We start from the raw sequence: 19,651 nt of genomic DNA on the forward strand, positions 1-19,651 counted from the left end.
GAACGCCGCCATGACACTGAGACCAGCACGTCCTCCTCTGGCTCCTTATCAAAAGGTTTGTAACTTTATTAAAGAACAACAACAACAAAAAGTCAACAAAGCGTGTTCAAATGAATGACCCAACAAAAATAATAATCTCAGTGATTATTGTTTCAACAAGGTGTTGCGCATTTCTGTGCATTTTGGTTCCACTACCAAAATAACGAGCAAAGCACGAGTTTAAAATTAACTAATGAACCACCGCTGTGTTCAGGGAGGCTTAATAATGATCGCAAAATAAATATCAAGCCTGAAAACCTGATATCGTAACTGACTGAATGTTATGTTTTTAAGTAATCTGTGCTCGGCTCGAGGAGCGAGCGGTTGCCATGGCAACGGGTGTGCTCAAATGACTGACAGAGAGAGAGTAACTGAGTAGCTGAAACACGTTCTGTCTGAGCGGCCACACGAAAAGTAAAGTCAGGAGTAATAACACTATTTTCTAATAAAGTTAATGAGCTTCAGCTTATTCATAAACCGTTAGTAGGTCGCCATCTTTCTTGAAGCAAAGTACGGTGTGACACTAACCAACCAATTGGGGAAGCTGTAGTCTGATGACGTCCCTCTCCTCATTTGCATTTATTCTTTTCCCCCTTTTTCCGAATTTTGAGGGGGAAATAGAATGTAATAAATAAAAAAATAAGGAAATACTAAATGAATAAGGGAAAATGGGAAAATTAAAATGTTTTCAAACAAATGTTAAATGAAAACTAGATAAAAGAAAAATGGTTAAATAAAAAAGGGATACACGAGAAATCCCTTTCTCGTGTATCATTAATGAAACTGGAAAAGAGAAAATTGGGTTAATGAAAATTGGGTTAATGAAAAGGGAAATTGAAAAGTGGTTAAATGAAAAATAGAATGAAAAATGGGTAAATGGATAAAGGGATAAATGAAAAACAGATAAATGAAAATGGGAAATGGAAAAATTGATAATATGAAAAATAAATTTAAAAATGGGTTAATGAAAAAGGGAAATTGAAAAGTGGTTAAATGAAAAATGGGTAAATGGATAAAGGGATAAATGAAAAATGGGTATACAAAAAAGGGAAAAATTAAAATTGGACAAATGAAAATGGGAACATAAAAAATAGTTAAATTAATCTGGGAATGAATAAATGTTTATTTATTTCACCCATTTATTTATTTATTTAATTTTGGCTGAAATGGCTCTCCATAATTTACAACAAACATCAAGCATGGTAAATATGTTTCATTAAGTATTTTAACAAACAAATGGCTTCTAATGCGATAATTATGTGAAATTAAATTGTCTCAGTGTTGTGTTCAAGACCACCTAACCCGAGACCAAGACAAGACCAAGACCAGAGTGTATCAAGACCGAGACAAGACCAAGACTTTTAGGGTCCGAGACCAAGTCAAGACCAAGACCAGCAGCCCGTGCTATATGACACAATAAAATGTAAAATATGATCAAAATTGCTTCTCAAAATAATCTGAAAGATCCATATTCCCATAAAAACACCTAGATATTAAATACTTAATACATTTTACCAATATTAAATATTCCATTTCTGTGCTAAAATGTGTGATGGTCTCATGTCATCCCTAAAAACATAACACCCTGGACATTTGCCCATATTGCTCATATAAGAAACCACCACTGTCTGCACCATTAAACATAGCAATTGAGGCAATGCCCTGACGGTAAATAACGCTCAACTATGAACACTGACCAAGGAGCAACAAGCAAGAAGTAACCAAACCGAAGGCGCTCATCGTGACTGTTTTCACCCTCTCTCCCAGTACATGAAGCCAGGCAGTCTGACACCATGGCAGACATTACAGCTGCCACTTTGAACAAAATCAAAGAGCAATGTGCATGCTCTGCGTGCTCTTTCGTTCTTGTGTTTTAGTTATTTGTTAATTTAAATATCAACGTACATAAATAAAATAATGATGCAGTGTACACAGAGCATTACAAGAACAAAGAATGGGTGTTCTGTCAAGTCAGATCGTCATACGCTTAGCAAAACTCACGGTGTTCTGTCAGATCAGCATACGTTGTCAGATAGTCGTACACTTAGCTCAGACATGCATACGCTGTCATTACCATATGATTTTATTTAATCAGCAACACAGAATCATGACGTAGATCGTCATACACTTTATTAACAGTTGTATGGCATCCTGACTTAGCGGTTAAGTGAGTTTTACACGGGCGTGTGTTGTAGTTGACTGCAGCTGCAGCCAGACCTGCTTTAAATACACTTTGAAACCATGACAACACATGTATATCTATATAGTTATAATTGAAAACAATTTAATGACTTATTTTTGTCATAACTTGCTGCGTATGGTGAACTGACAACTCCTCTGACGGTCGGACTTCTTAATGCGCAGGCATGGTACTCACTGCATGTTTGCTATTCTGACAGCGTATGGCTATCTGATAGAACAACGGCTCTCAGTGACACTCCAGTCCTATCTAATAAGTAAAGAGACGAGCAGATGAATCGTACTGTTCCTGAATGTCACATCACTATATTGCAGACTTTTGGACACAGCCCATATATGCGACAAGTCAGTCAACACCTCCGCACAATAATTCAGTGCAGTGAGTGACTTTTTTCCATCACAATGCTTATGTGTGTCTATACAGCTAGCTTTGCTAACATCACGTCAACGGATCTAACCTTCTTTGAGCTACTTTTCTAAGTGACGAAAAAAGTTAGACGTTGTCTCCATCGTCTCTGAAAGCGAAGCGCTGCTGAGTTAGCTGTGGCCATCGGATTTCTTACTGTTTATGCAGCGATATTCCATTACTGACGATTAGACAAACATTTTCTGCCGCTGAGAGAAAACCACTGCGCATGTCTCAGAGTGCCGTGTGCAAGTGAAAGGTGGGAGGGGGCGAAACACTTAGTTGCTTGGATTTTAATCGGTGCTTTTTGCATCCACTGAAAACAAAGATGCTAACAAATAAACTGGACAGTATGCTGCACGTTTAGTGGTATGTTCACAGTTGCGGTCTCGACTGGTCTTGAAATAAAATGCTGAGTCCTCAGCGCCCGAGACCGAGACAAGACTGAGACCAAATGCGGTCGAGTCCGAGACGAGACCGAGACCATCAAAAAATGGTCTTAAGACCGGTCTCGAGACCAAGACCAATTTCGAGTACCACAACACTGAATTGTCTAATTTAAAAATAATAGTTTTATTGCTCTCTGGCATCTCACTTTGAGCTCAGAGTCTGAGACATTTTTCCTCTATCAAAAATTTGTTTGCCTCTTATTTAGTGGAAATATTGATGTTGATGAGATTTAATAATAACCTTTTTCATCCTTTATAGCTCCACTGTTGAAAATGAGGCTCTAACATTCACAAATGACAGTGAAATAAAATCCAGTCCAACATCTGGTTTGAGGTGATTCCTCTGGAACCTGTTGGAGGAAAAATATCCCAACTTCAGAAGATGAGCTTTAGCCTAACAGAGCTCTGTGGTTCCTCCTGTCAGGGTGAGAGTCAGGGTGAGGAGGAGCCATGTTAGGAAGAGAAGTGGAAGCTGCAGGATCTTCAGAACAAACAGGTCATGATGCTGGGCTACTGATTATCCCTCTGTCTGGACACAGGATCAATAGAACCAGTTTAAAAGCTAAAATGAATGGTTATATGCCAGACATGGAAAACTGGGATGCACTCCATGCCATGATGTTCAGAATTTAGGTGTCATGGCATCTCAACGTGTCAACATTCAAGGTGCATTGCCAAACTATACTTTTCTACCAAACAGAATAGAAATATTCTTCATTGTCCTTCAAATTACAGGGAATCAAAGCAAGTAGATTCACACAAAGATATAAATATGTCAGGATCCGTGTTTTTGTGTGTTTATTTTTGAGTTTTCTGTGTTCAGTCCTGTTTCCCTGTGAGTCTCTGTCCTGTCCTCCCCGTTGATTGCTCCCCAGGTGTGTCTCATTCCCTTAATTACCCCGTGTGTATTTAAACCCACCTGTTGTCTGTGTTCCTTGTCAGATCCTCGTCATATGCGTCGTAGTTGTATTCTAGTGTGCTCATGCGTGTGTCGCTCACAGTTGAACTGATAAGTCCTGTGTCGACTCAGCTCTCGTTTTCAGTCTTATACTCAGTTGCTACCGGTATTAGCTGTGTGCTACTTGCTTCCGTGCTGCCTGTGTTTCTGGACTGTAGAGCTCCATTCATTAAATTATTCACTTTCTTCAACATCCTGGGTCTCTGCGTCTCTCCTCACCACCACCAACAACTCCACCACATGACAGAAGGATCTGACCAGAAACTACGGTGAGGAACCTACATGGACGACTGGACAAATCCCTGGTGGGGAACACGGCTGGTGCTGTGCCCACCAGGGGTTGGGCCCCGCCGACATTGCCGCCCTGTGCCGCCGGAGATCCCGGCCCCTGGGCGTCGACGGCACCACCGCCCTGCGCCGCCGGAGGTCCCGGCCCCTGAGCGCCGACGTCACCACCGCCCTGCGCCGCCGGAGGTCCCGGCCCCTGGGCGCCGACGTTACCACCGCCCTGCGCTGCCGGAGGTCCCGGCCCCTGGGCGTCAGTCTTCCCCGCCTCCGGTCCCCGCGCCGAGGGGGCGTCAGTCTTCCCCGCCTCCGGTCCCCGCGCCGAGGCGGCGTCAGTCTTCCCCGCCTCCGGTCCCCGCGCCGAGGCGGCGTCAGTCTTCCCCGCCTCCGGTCCCCGCGCCGAGGCGGCGTCAGTCTTCCCCGCCTCCGGTCCCCGCGCCGAGGCGGCGTCAGTCTTCCCCGCCTCCGGTCCCCGCGCCGAGGCGGCCCCAGTCTCCCCAGCTCCAAGAGTCCCCCGAGCTTCCTGAGTTCCCTGTGGCTCCGCCCCCCGAGTTTGCGGACGAGCCCGAGTTTCCAGAGTCTGCTCCCCCCGAGTTTCCAGAGTCTGCTCCCCCCGAGTTTCCAGAGTCTGCTCCCCCCGAGTTTCCAGAGTCTGCTCCCCCCGAGTTTCCAGAGTCTGCTCCCCCCGAGTTTCCAGAGTCTGCTCCCCCCGAGTTTCCAGAGTCTGCTCCCCCCGAGTTTCCAGAGTCTGCTCCCCCCGAGACCCCAGCCGGCCTTCCCTCCGGCCCGGCGGACCCGCCTCTACGTCTCGGCTTTCTGCGCCGGAGACGCCGCCCGGCGGACCCGCCTCTACGTCTCGGCTTTCTGCGCCGGAGACGCCGCCCGCCGGACCCGCCTCTACGTCTCGGCTTTCTGCGCCGGAGACGCCGCCCGCCGGACCCGCCTCTACGTCTCGGCTTTCTGCGCCGGAGACGCCGCCCGCCGGACCCGCCTCTACGTCTCGGCTTTCTGCGCCGGAGACGCCGCCCGCCGGACCCGCCTCTACGTCTCGGCTTTCTGCGCCGGAGACGCCGCCCGCCGGACCCGCCTCTACGTCTCGGCTTTCTGCGCCGGAGACGCCGCCCGCCGGACCCGCCTCTACGTCTCGGCTTTCTGCGCCGGAGACGCCGACCGCCGGACCCGCCTCTACGTCTCGGCTTTCTGCGCCGGCGGAAGAGACCGCCGGACCCGTCTCCTCGCTTCCTGCGCCGGCGGAAGAGACCGCCGGACCCGTCTCCTCGCTTCCTGCGCCGGCGGAAGAGACCGCCGGACCCGTCTCCTCGCTTCCTGCGCCGGCGGAAGAGACCGCCGGACCCGTCTCCTCGCTTCCTGCGCCGGCGGAAGAGACCGCCGGACCCGTCTCCTCGCTTCCTGCGCCGGCGGAAGAGACCGCCGGACCCGTCTCCTCGCTTCCTGCGCCGGCGGAAGAGACCGCCGGACCCGTCTCCTCGCTTCCTGCGCCGGCAACGTCCGCCGGATTAGCCTCCTGGTTCTCCGCCCACTCTGATGGGTAGTTTTTTGTTTCTGAACTCTGGCCCCTTCCGTCGCCCCTCCGCCCACCCCGTTGGGTTGTTTTTTGTTGGACTCTTGCCCTCCTTCCGTCGCCCCTCCGCCCACCCTGTTGGGTTGTTTTGTGTTTTTGGACTTTTCTGTTTTTTGTGGGCGTCTGGTATCCGCCCTTGAGGGAGGGGTACTGTCAGGATCCGTGTTTTTGTGTGTTTATTTTTGAGTTTTCTGTGTTCAGTCCTGTTTCCCTGTGAGTCTCTGTCCTGTCCTCCCCGTTGATTGCTCCCCAGGTGTGTCTCATTCCCTTAATTACCCCGTGTGTATTTAAACCCACCTGTTGTCTGTGTTCCTTGTCAGATCCTCGTCGTATGCGTCGTAGTTGTATTCTAGTGTGCTCATGCGTGTGTCGCTCACAGTTGAACTGATAAGTCCTGTGTCGACTCAGCTCTCGTTTTCAGTCTTATACTCAGTTGCTACCGGTATTAGCTGTGTGCTACTTGCTTCCGTGCTGCCTGTGTTTCTGGACTGTAGAGCTCCATTCATTAAATTATTCACTTTCTTCAACATCCTGGGTCTCTGCGTCTCTCCTCACCACCACCAACAACTCCACCACATGACAAAATATGCAATATATAAAAAGTACAAAGAGCAGCTCAATGTCTATTTAGGGCAAAACTTCACCATAAATACCATTATAAACAACAACAGAGCAACTGATAAAAGGGCAAATCCAAAATGTGTGTGGAATTTTTGCAACTGCTGTAGATTTTACTTTTTACTTGATTTCTTATTTGGTACCTGTGTAAGGTATTTAAAACTACCTATGTAAAGCAAAAGAGAAGTTAATTTGTTTCCTATTTACCTAAACATGAAGGACAAACAGGGACTCTGATGTCCTGTATTTCAGCATGTTTCTGGTTGACAAGAGGGTGGTCTGACAGGTGTTGGACATATGCCTTACCATTTCCTTTCAAGAAGGCAGAAGGTGTGTTTCAGTATGTCATCTGGTGTTCAGCTGGTGTTATCTGATAGCAATTAACAAGATTTCTAAATGTGTTTAAGCTCACATCAGGTTTTGCCTTGGAGGTTTAAAGTCTAAGTCAGCTGTGGAAACAGAGTAAAGAAGGCTGCTTTACTGACATGTGTCAAATGGTCTTTGGCCTAAAAACATATGTACTAATCTGCATATTACTGATTGATATGACTTGTGGTTTGACTGGTCAGCAGGACTAGAAAAGTAAAAATCTACAAGAACTTGGCTAGCTTGAGATTTAACACTTATCTAACAACAAAATAGTCTTGGCAGATTTATAAGTTCAAGATTTCTTTATAATGTATTGCAGCTATTAAAGGGAATATAATGCATCACATTCTTGTGTAAGCAAAAGGAAAATGTCAATTAAATCTGATAGTTGAGAAGATATTAACACAAAGTCATGTATTGGTGACTTATTATGATAGAAAAGCTGCCAGAGTTTATTTAGGTTAAATATGGTCAGGACTTGTGGGCTGAGATAACCAAATTGTTTAACTGCTCTTGCAGGTAAAATAAGGACAAGGAATGTTTGATTTAAAAGTGGCATAAACACAGTATCTGTATATGAGTCTTTAGAGAAAAGAGGTGAAAAGGAGTCTGTTCGTATATCAAACATATGTAAATGTAAATGAACAAACAGAGTAAACATGTTTCTTCTCCATGTAGGTCCATGACAAACATATTTGTTAGTGAGTTTTTTATATGGAGATTATGGTTGGTCAAGACTCTTTAGCCAACCTCTTGTACAAAGCATATGTTCTGTAGCAGGATGCAAGACAAAAAGAAAAGGTCCGGAGTAGGGTTGGGCAACTCCAGGCCTGGAGGGCCAGTCTCCTGCAACTTTTAGATGTGTCTCTACTTCAACACACCTGAGTCAAATAATGAGGTCATTAGCAGGACTCAGGAAAACCTGACTGCACCATTAGGAGGTGATTCAGCTGTTGGATTCAAGTGTGTTGGACCAGGGATATGTCTAAGAGTTGCAGGACACCGGCCCTCCTGTACCAGGATTGCCCACCCCTGGTCCAGAGGGTGAAGTTGAATTGGACTGGATGTAATGATCAGTCATCTGTGGGTTGGTCATAGTGCGGGGGTTACGGTTTCAGGTAAATTATCCTAGCTGACTTAGGACTATCAAGATGGATGATAAAATAAAGATGTGTAGGGCATGTGAGTTAACAGAAATTAAGAAAAAGGTCAAAATCTTGGCAGAAAAAAATGATGGTAATAAAAAAAGAAGAAGTGATGCCCAACTGAGGATGAGAGAGTACTAAGAAAAGCAGAAAGCCAGTAGGTTGGTGTCTGAGCGTCAGATCTTGGGAGTTGATTGGGGTCAGGACTTTCATTTTGGTTGTCCCAGCATCGTTATATTTCTATTTCAACCCCTTTCAGTGAGAGATGGTGGGGATGTTGGCTGGTGGCTGTGTGTGGTGGTGGTTAGAAGGCCTGGTCAGTCAGCTTGCTGTGGTGTTTGCAGTGGGGGGGGATGGGCTCCGGTGACGGGGGCATGGGTGGGCTCTGATGACAGGGCGGAGGGAGGGCACTTGGGCACTTCTAAGGGTCATGGTCTGGAGATGCTTGATCGTTGGTGCCGGCCTTCCTCCGAGAATCTTCCTGCAGTTCCGGCCCTTGGCCTGGCACTAAGCTAAATTTGTGCAGGGTAAGGCAGTGAAGTGCGTCTTGTGCTGGTCCTGGCAAATTGTGCTTGGTCTTGGCAAGTGTTTTGGCTCAGGTGTCAGTACCTGGCGGTTGTGATTTTTTTCATGGAGACACAGGCCAGAGTTCCTGGTGTTGGCCAGGTAGTAGAGTGGGCTTCGGGCTGTGTTGCTCTGTCAGCCATTGAGTCTGATAGTTGGGAGTGGACTTCAGCGTTCTGACTAAAACTAGGAAGACAGAGCACATCACTCCAGCTCTAAATCCTTACACTGGCTCCCTGTAGCTCCGAGAATAGACTTAAAAATACTGCTGTTGGTTTATAAATCACTGAATTGCTTAGCACCACAATACATTATCTGAAACAAACTTCCAGAAAACTGCAAAACTACTGAAACACTGAGTGCCTTTAAATCTAGACTAAAAACCACCTGGTTGGAGTTGCTTTTGAAACATAATTGATGAAGAATTTAACAATACCACTTGACTTAATGTAATGTTTTGATGGTAAATTCTATGTTGCATGACTGTGTTTTTGTGTTTTTATGATATAAAGCACTTTGAAATGCTTTGATGCTGAAACGTTCTGAGCAAATAAAATTTTATTGCGTTTAGCATATGGTGTGCTGCAAGGCTGTTGTACTGCATGTTGTGGGCCAGTTGCATCTCTTTTCAGATGTAAAGTCATTGGCATTTGGGTTGGTCAGGCTTTAATTGTGGGGATAGGCTGGGTGGTGGTTTTATCTATAATTGGATGGATGGATGGATAGATAGAAAGATGATGAGCTAAAACATGAGAATACTTTCACCTTCTCTACATTCACAGTTACAAGCCTGCCATCTCTGAAGTGCATTGCATAAGTTTTTGTCAAACATACTATTGCACACACTCAAGACACACACAAACTGTGCATTGGATCTTAGATTTATTATTAAAAGACATCAGTGATATTTTCCACGGTGGGCTAGTTGGTGACTGCTTGATGGAAAGGGAGGAAAGATAGTAAATTGTCCCTAAGCATTCATAACCAGGCAGCACTGTCACATCTGTTGAGTGACTGAAGTTGTCATAACTCATTGTCAGTGTTTAAAACGATTTTCATCTTCAGGAGTGTGTGCTGGTGCTTGACTGTGTTAATGTTTCTCAACATTTGAGAATGCAGTGCCTGTGATAGACTATCAAAGTTCTCATAAAAAAAGAGAAAAGAAGGGAAACACAAGGGCATTACTGGACAATTAATTCTAGTGGTGCATCAGTATGCTAGGCTAATGTACTTATTCTTAATGTATTTTATGCAATGTGATGAAAATAGGACTGACTTCAAGGACTGGTCCACTGCTGCAGGTAATTTTGCCCTGACATACAGGAGAGAGCAGCAGCTTTAGGAATGACGTCAGGGTTAAAGTGTATTATTTGGCTGTATATGTCTGCCTTATACAGCCAAATATCATGCCTATTACTTTTTCACAATAACCTCAATACGGAGCAGCTTGATTTCACAGCAGTTAAAGTTCAAGGATTTCAGAAATGTATCTGTTTTTCTTTATAAGTTAGTGGATACTGGAAATGAGACAAGATATTGGAAGTGATGAGAAATTTTATGTTTTTGATATTCTGATTGTTAGTTAATTGCTAGTAACCTTCAAGTATCATCCTTATTTTCCAATATAAATATTTCACAACAGGTCTGGTCAATTTTGAAGAATTTTTTTTTTCTCTGTCTAAAAGATGCAAACTGATTTATCTTGATTCCTTAGATGTGAAATTTAAGCACGTTTAAAGATGCAGATTCAGATCTATAGTGTGTATTTTCCACACTACACACACCCCTCTCCTCTTTGGTCTCTTTGGGTCTTTGCCACTGTGGATTGCTGGTCTGGCAGGTTGAGGGCTCGTTGAAATGTTCTCTCATATGAAATTCATTTTGGGCATTCCATTTTCAAACAGAACCCTCAAAGAGATACCTTTGTTTTAATTGTGAAGTTTTATGGTTGAATTAGAACGTCATATCTTATCGGATATGATGTTCATATGCAAATTAACTTCCACTTTTTTTCTCTTTGTAAGCAAGTATCTTAGCAACTCATTTACATAATAGAAATAAAGATCGGAGAGTAAACTTGATCAAAGGTTTCAGCTGAGCTGTCCTTAAAAAAAGCACTTTGTAAGAATATCTGTTTAGTCAAGTGCATCAACGGAAATGATGTTTACAAAAAAATGGTCAGATAGGGTCAAATACATAAATCAATTACAGAGACCTTGGAAATATTTAGACCATTACTGATGCTCAAGTCCAGAGTGTGTCCCCATATGTGGGTTTGCTGTTTGACATGTTGAGTCAAACCAAAGTTTTAAAGTGCATTATTTACTTTTTTTGGATGTTGCCAATGTGGATGTTAAAATCTCCCCCAAATCAAGTCTAATCATAAGTCAATCAAACCTAGGTACTCTAAATAGAGAAAATTAGCCAAGAATACAATGTTACGGTTTAGTGAACCATAAATTAATGCACCAGCACCAGCCATCCTCCACTACTGAAGTCATAAATTAAAAGTGATTTTTCTGACAACAATCTGATGTTTAATAAAGTCAGATTAAGTGACTTAGTGACTGGTATTTTTTCTGTGGGAAGTTGCTCTTTATAATGAATAGTTTTTAAGATTTAAGGTTAACTCTTGCAAGTTATTTGTTGAAGTTCTCATTATCAATTTGCACCAGGATCTTGAGGCATTTTTCTGTACAGTGCACAAGCGGTTCATGGATGGAGACTGTAGTAGGATTAAATTATATATCATTAAGACAGACCAAAAATTGGAGGATGAAATGAGGGCCAGCTTCCAAGAGATTTTATTATTTTAGTGCCTTGTGCTTGGTGACAGATTTGATGGTTTTGGCAGGCTGCTGATCTTGACAAGGCTGTTCATCTTACTGGTGAAGTCCAATAGACAGGAGGTAGTGTGAGTTGGTGGGTTTGATGTGGGGGAGGACAAATGGAGGAAAGTGGGGCAGAGGAGGGTTTTTTTGGGTGTCAGATAAGGCTTCTGCATGTTGGTGTTCCCGCTAAATCCTTAATATACCCAATTTGGGTTGTCTTGGCCCTTTTATCACAGCCTGTGGGTTTTTTCCTGACTGGGAACGAGAATACAACCTGTTGAATGTGACAGGTAGCCAATCAGAAAGCGCGGTGACATAAGAACAGAGGGGAATCCCAAACAGCTGACATATCGCGCAACTGAGAGTCCGGTGGATATCGGAGATGATATCTGGAAATGTTTATTATTATATGTAAAGGTCATTATTATATATGTTTATGTTTATTCAGTTAAAAATGTTAACTATGAAAAAACATATTCACCTCCAAATCATAGTGCAGCAAATAGAGCGGCTGCTCCCGTCGTCTTTTATCACCGCCTTTTCTTTTTGTTTCTTTTATCTCTTAAATTTAGTCCACAAACTGTCACTATTGCTTCTACATCGTCATCCGTGTTTGGTCATTCTAAATTCCCGTATGCTGTGTTGGGGGTTTTACCTGATTATCCTCTGGAATCGGGATGTTCGTGACTGGAATCGGTTCGTGTGGTTTGTTGCTCCTACCTTGTGGCTGAACACAAACCGATCCAACCTGTTGTTCTTTTATCAGCTCTGTGGTCACAGAGGTTTGGAGAATCGGCCGACAATCCTTAAATCTTGCCGTCTAAACCAGACTTAAGACTCACAAGCTCTACTCATCTCCTCTTGACCACTGCCCAAACGCTCTCTGACTCTGGTCGCTATGGTAACGTTTACATATCCCTTCAAAATAAGATACAGATGCACCACAAAATCTAACATTTTACTTTCGTGAAAATTTTAACTCATGATAACGACCCAGCCAGCATGCCTAGGTGTGCCCATTTGTGGGGGAAAGGAGGGCTGATATATGGGTCCCATATGGGTTTGTCCGCGGGTTCCACGATAGCCCCACATGGGTTTGCCCATGTAGGGCCACAGCCTACATGGGCCTTACATGGGCCCTAAATGGACAAACCCATGTGGGCCACCACCATATAGGGCCCATGTAGGGCCCATGCAGGCTGTGGCCCTACATGGACAAACCCATGTGGGGCCATCGTGGAACCCGGGGACAAACCCATATGGGACCCATATGGCCTCCCCTCCTTTTCCCCACATGGGGCCCACCTAAGCATGCTGGCAGGGGACTAACTGGAGCCCTGAGCTTGTTTCTCTGCAACCAGACGGTCCCATCTGGGAGTGATGGAGACAATAACACCCAAAGTGTTGCTTATATCCACAGCCTGCTGGGTCTCTACGAGGTGAAGCAGTTTGAAGCTTCATTGCCTCATTAGCAGCCGGTCGCCGCATGTTACACAGAGCGGCTTGCAATGTTTGACTCACCTACTGGTCCAGGATAAATCCATCCTCCTGTCTCTTCTCTGGGGCTTTTCCCCTTTGCAAAGAAACTTTCCAAAGACATCTGATCTGTTTCTTACTCATTTTGCTGCTTGTGGGCTCAGTGTTGGCGCGCAAGTAATTGAGAGAATCCGGTCAAAGGATTTTCAAAATAAAAGATCCTCCAGACTCAAATAATACATAAAACGGAAATATTTAATTATTTCCCTGCCAGCATGCCTAGGTGGGCCCCATGTGGGGAAAAGGAGGGTAGGCCATATGGGGCACATATGGGTTTATCCGCGGGTTCCACGATGGCCCCACATGGGTTTGCCCATGTAGGGCCACAACCCACATGGGCCCTACATGGGCCCTGTATGGTGGTGGCCCACATGGGTTTGTCCATTTAGGGCCCATGTGGGCTGTGGCTCTACATGGGCAAACCCATATGGGACCCATATATCAGCCCTCCTTTCCCCCACATGGGGCCCACCTAGGCATGCTGGCTGGCTTCTTGCACGGCCCGGTACCAATTGGTCCACGGACCGGGGGTTGGGGACCACTGCTATAGAACATTCCATGGATTATTTTATGCTCCGATCGTTGCATATTTCTGGTTATACATTAGAAGGAATCTACATGATACTTTGTTACAAAGAAATCTAAATAGGTTTAAAACTAATATGACTTTATTTTATTTTCAAATTGTGCATTAAATAAACCATTGTATTGCATTTTATTGGTTCTATTTTTACTTCTGTATTTTTACTGTTTTACCATTTAGTAGCTTATTCATTTCCTCCTTCCTTCATCTTTTACTTAGTGGTTTAGAAGAGTGTTCCTTGTGTAACCGGGTGGTTTTCCGTGGAAAACATTGTTTGTAAAGTGACTGTAAATTCCCACCCGTTTTAGGGCCCTTGAATACCTCCAGGACCCGTTTCCTCACCTTCACTTCCGTTTCACAGCCTTGTCGGGCTCATTAGTGTATATAGGCACCGGGGGTCTGTCAGTTGGATCTTGGTCAGATGAGCTCCGTGCTCATCAGGTTGCTGGAAGAAGATCTGGATCGTGGCTATTTGTGCTGCTGGTAGGATACATGGATTTTTGATGTCACTTGTAACTAGTTCTGTGTAACGTCTGGTCGCTTTTTATATTGTTGCTACTAGTTTTATGTGATTTCTCATTGCTTCTTAGGATGCATGTCAGTAGTTTCTCACTGCAGCGTCTGAATGTACCCGTTTTGTGGCTGATTAAGGTACCTTTTTATTTTTACCTTACATGACTTTATTATTGTCAGCAGACACTTTGTCATCTTTTGGTATTACAGATTGCTGATGTTGCTTATTATGCTCTCACCAAGTGCATTTGTTTGGTAGTTTAGATGCTGTCAGCTAATCAATTAATAGGTCATCTTCTAGAGCTGGAGTTGTAGCACAAGCACTGCAGAACCAGAACAACAGTTTATCTCTCTTTTTTTTTATGAATTGGCTTATGGGGCACATCTTTATAGGACTGGGTTGAGGCAATGTGGGATTTGTTTTGTTTTTAACATTTTGTCATTAATTTGTGTTTCTACTAATTTGGTTTGCAGTTGTTTTTGGTTAAGTCTCAGATTGTTTCTAGTCTTGTCCTGGGTTCCTGGGTTTTTATTGGGGTTTAAATTAGAATAATAAAGTCAATTTTTAATATGGTAAAATAATGTATAAATAAAATATATTTTGTATACTATTTCTGTTTCATCATTCTAAGCCAGACCTACCTGGGAATTGTTAATTGGGAGACTCTAGGCCACTTGATATTATTTCAGTAGTCTACCAGTTGGCTTTAGGGCCACGTCCTCAGTCACAATACGGATTCTTTCCCCCGTGTTACACTTGCTCAGTGAGTTTGTTGAGTATATAACTATATATCATTGGTTCAAACTATTGTTGTTTTGAGAACAAAGCCTTAGAACTACCTCAGGCAGGTATTTATAAATAATAACTGAGACTAAACCATTCGGCTATTATTTTCCTGATAATCTGGTGGTGCCGTGACTTCTTAATTTTGATCTATATTAAAAGTAAAATGCATAGAGCACAGCTAATAAATGATTGGGTTGACGTCTTGGAAGCAGTACCCAAACAGAGAACGACTAGGAAACAAAGCATGAGACACTAATTCAGTTTAAAAAGACATCCATATTGGTGAAGTAATAGACGACATATGCTAGCTTTAGAACAGTGTCTGCAATAAAATCCACCAGCTAAGCTTAAGCTAATAGACTGATAAAGGAGTCAGAACACATTGGAATGCTCCCTTTAGAAGTCACTACCTTCGTGCTCCTCTCCACCCACACATTTATTAAAATCCCTAACCCACCATGCCCTCACGTTAGAGTGCAGAGGAGTTCTGCTTTTTCTAATGGTCTAATACTCTTACATTTAAAACAAAATCCTGCCAAAGAATTTAAAATCAAGGACAAGGAGGGTGAAGGGGGTAGTGTGTCAAAAAGGCACAGAAATAAGTTTTCAAATAAATGATAAAGCAGCTTCAAAGCAGGAGGGAAAGGATGTACAGCATGTTTTATGTGTGTGCAGAGGAAACTGAGAAGGTAGCAACCTTGGTCTACAGGGAAGAACATATCCTTCACTTCCTGGAAGGCAGAGCGCTCCACAGCGGAACAAAACGTTCAGTGATAGAACGTCTTCAAATCATCTCAATAATTCATTTGTCTGCGAAGTGCTGCTAAAGCGAAGGATCTTTTGAAGTGGTAAAGGCGCAGGATGGCTGAGCTGTGGAACATACATGAAAACAAGTGCAGCTGTAAGGACATTAAATTTGATTAGTAAGCTTTTCCATATAACTATATCTGGCATATCTGACTTTATGCTGTATGGTAGTGTACAGGTCAAACTATTATTTCACAGCTGTCTCACCCTCCGTCTCATTTATACACTCACACATTATGTTTTACTGTCTTTACAAGGACTTTCCTTTGATTTCCATTCATTTCTTATTCATTTCTATAGTCTAACCTAAACCCAAATCACACATTATTCTAAAACCTAACCCTTCACCCAAAATCAACCTTTCTTCATGTGGCACCAAGCATTGGGCTCCATAAGGAGCATGGGGTCCTTGCAATACAGTATTTTTTAAGAAAAATTAGTCTTATGAGGTGAGAGTCTAAAACACACACAGGCACATCAGCTTTATAGCATCTAGGTCTGTTTGACATAAACCTTCATGGTGGTAAATTAATACACAAAGAAAGTCAGAGGTTGCCACACTTACACTAATAGGAAAATCTACAAGAACTGTACAGGTGCATATGTTTTATAGTTTGAAAAAAAAAAGTATTTTCGTATTGTATACATAATTAGAAACTAGTGCAAACATAAACAAGAAACAACTTACCATGTATGTTTCTGTTTCTAGAAATGGTATTTCTGCCTCCTGGGAGATGCAGTCATTTCCCAGGCTGTGTACAACCACCTGCTCTTTACATGACTGGCTACATTTAAAGGGGCGGGACACATTTACTAAGGTTATGTGATCTTATGTTAGGATTAAAACAACAAATATACTTCTATAAAACTCAGCACACTAAAATGTCAGACTTCATGGATAAAGACTACTTTATGAGTTATTTTTCATGCACATATAAGTCCTTCAAGACTGATTTAATCTATATGAAAGAAATTCCATGAATTGCGTTTAACCAACCTAAATAATAAGGCATTTAGTGCCTTATTATGAAGGATATGTGCTTAAATAGGGATACTAAGCACAAAGTGTTTGACTTCCTTCCATGTTACATACTTTAATTTATAGACATGCAATATTCAAATATTATTTAAGATCCCTACAATTTTTTTTTTAATTTAATTATGTACAAAGGGAATTTTAGTGCATATGTTTTATGGCCAGAGGAAAAAAATGTGACATGATGGCTCATCAGATTCAGAGGAGAGAAGCAGCAATGAAGAAGTTTGGGTCTGAAAAGTGCCTCAGAGCTGATCTGCTTAGCTGCTTTCCTCTCCCGCATGAAGTCACCAAAGGAGTTACTAACTCTCAACTGTATCCTAAACATAGAAAGTATTCCCTAACCCCAGTCAGCCATGGCAGATGGCAGCTCACTCTGAGCCAGGTTCTGTTGAAAGATTCTTTGTAGTTGACATTTGGGGTAATAATGTAATTCCTTTTCTATGCAGATAGAGTACCTGCTTTACCTGTATGGTATGAAATAATCTCATAAGTGGATCATTGTTTTTAACCCATATTTTCCCTGAGTGAGAAAATGTACCTGTAGCAGCAACAAAGTAGTTTTTAAGAGGTATCCTGATGACGTGTCTGAGCCTTTTCATGTATAGGAGTGAAAAGGACACCAAGAAACTTGAACTCCTTCACTGGAGGCAAATCTGCCCTCTGACTCAAAGGAAGCCACCACCTTGTTTTCTGCTTGAGAACCCTGAACTCAGACATAGAGGAACTGACTCTGATTCGGGACACTTCAAACCCCCCAGTACGCACTGAAGGTCGAGGCCTGACATGACCCTCAGTCACATTTTCACAAAAATCAAAGATGAGTTTCTAAGGTTCCTAAACCAGACACGCATCCAGGCCCAGGCTTTCCACTTGAACCAAACATTTCTTGCTGGGATCCCTAGACTGAGCCTTCCAGTAGCTCCTTCACACTGAACCCAACAAAGCTTTAGAGCCAAATTATACACTATCTTCATAAGATTTGTAAGATTTATTGCTGGGTCACTGCAAGCAATTGTATGTTTGACTTTTTACTATTGCTCCACTCATGTTTTTGGAGTTTCTGAGCTTGTCCTTTAGATATCTGATGCTGCAACATCAGATATCTAAAGGGCATCGTAGAAATACAGCACATATGAATATTCACACCACTGGAAAAAACTTGAGCCTTAAATTTCAAAACACAAAACAAAAGTGAAAATGCAATAATTTGTGAAACAATATTGCACACAACACAATTTCTCTCATGTCTAAGGACAGTCAAATGTAATGTCAGTATTGCTCCACTCACCTTCCCAATTAGTTCAATAATGATAAATATTTATTACTTAGGTGAGTCTGCACCAGAAGCACACAACACAACACCGGGTAGATTCTGCAAACCACCTGGCACATATGGTGCATGTCCCAGTCAAATCATGCATGTCATCATATGGCTAAAGCAAACAGAACAGTCAACAGCTCTTGATTGATTTTACTACTTTATTTGTTTGGATGCTGCATTTTTAAGCAAAGTTCAAACAAAACACATTTGAGCGAGAAAATTCATTAAAAACTTGTGAAAAAGATGGTAAAATCTGAATGACCCTAGTCAATCTTCATTGTTAAAAGACAAAGCTCTCACAAATTTCAGTAAGACTAAATATATCAAATAATTGATGTCATTTCCTCTGACTAACCAAAGAATATGAAGATGTCTACAGAATAGTGTTTGTAATGAATCTCAACAGTATGTACAATTTTCTGTGCTTGGACATAAAACTTTTAAAGCATGTTCAACAATCTTTAAAAAAAAAAAAATCAAACAAACTACCTGGATTCACAGCGCCTGAAATAAAGCATCTTTAAATTATTGCTATAGCTCAAGGTATTTCAAGGATATATTGTTGGCACCATGGTTTGAGTTTTTGTGCCCATTTTCTTAATTAAACATCAGTATTTGCTTTTTTCCAAGTCCATAACTCTTGGAGAAATTATGCACTGAGTCGAGATTCCCATGTAAATGTGCTCTCTGTGCTTTCTGTAATGCCTCCATCTTTGAGTCTTTGTCCCTGTACAATGTGGGATTCTTCCGATGGGATTGAAACTTCTTTTCTTGTCAGGATCATAGCTTTGTACTGCTGTCCTGTTATCTTCAGGTGTGTGATAAGGAACTCTGCAGAGTTCTCCTATCTGGAGGGGAAAAAAGACAACCCAAGGTAAGCATGCATTACAACAAAGATTCATCACTGCTTCTATTTATCTTGGCTTTGTTCCAGCTTACACGCATTCACACAAACACAAATATGCTCTCATTGGAAAGCTCACATGGTAAAAGCCCAAATGGATCTGTCAGCATAATGCATCAGTAACACTTTCTTCACCTGGACACACCTGTAGTTCTTGAGCGATCCTGCAGACCATAAACAGCCTATAGGGTCTATCAGATTTTTGCTTGGTGTAAACCAGTGTTTCTCAACCCTGGTCCTCACCCCCCCTGTCCTGCATGTTTTAGATATTTCCCTTCTGCCACACACCTGAATTGTATCTCTGGGTGATTAACAGGCTTCTGCAGTACCTGATGAATCAGCTGTTCTGGAATAGAGGCTCATCTAAAACATGCAGAGCAGGGGGGCAGTGAGGACCAGGGTGGAGAAACACTGGTGTAGATACTGTGACCAAGTAAATAAGCGACACAATTATCCTCTATCAGTGAAATGTTTAATAACCTTGACCATAATATGTTAAATTCAGCTTAGTCTTCAATTCTGATGTTTTGTTGTGTTTTGACAGATTTGACATTTCACTGCCCTGCCACTAACGCAGATACAAACGGTTTATCTCCCAGTCTTTCTAGCAAATAATTGCAGCTTGTTCATTCTGTGGCAAGCTGTGGTACCTTGAGGAATCCAGTCAGCAGAATTACTAACAATATATTTACTAACATCATCCAGTTGGTTAAATT

The 19,651-nt window shown here is 42.6% G+C and overlaps 1 long non-coding RNA gene across 1 annotated transcript; it reads right to left on the minus strand.

Moving 5' to 3' along the window:
* Window positions 1-18,175: 18,175 nt before the first annotated feature.
* Window positions 18,176-19,263, minus strand: LOC106906407 (uncharacterized). Its single transcript, XR_001415353.2, has 2 exons — window positions 19,081-19,263; window positions 18,176-18,879 (listed from the first exon to the last, which is right to left on the minus strand). It is a non-coding gene; the product is annotated as an uncharacterized LOC106906407 (long non-coding RNA).
* Window positions 19,264-19,651: the final 388 nt, after the last annotated feature.

Source organism: Poecilia mexicana, unplaced genomic scaffold, assembly GCF_051168715.1.
Source record: "Poecilia mexicana isolate PSO_F unplaced genomic scaffold, ASM5116871v1 scaffold_10, whole genome shotgun sequence".
In the NCBI taxonomy this organism is placed as follows: Eukaryota; Metazoa; Chordata; class Actinopteri; order Cyprinodontiformes; family Poeciliidae; genus Poecilia; species Poecilia mexicana.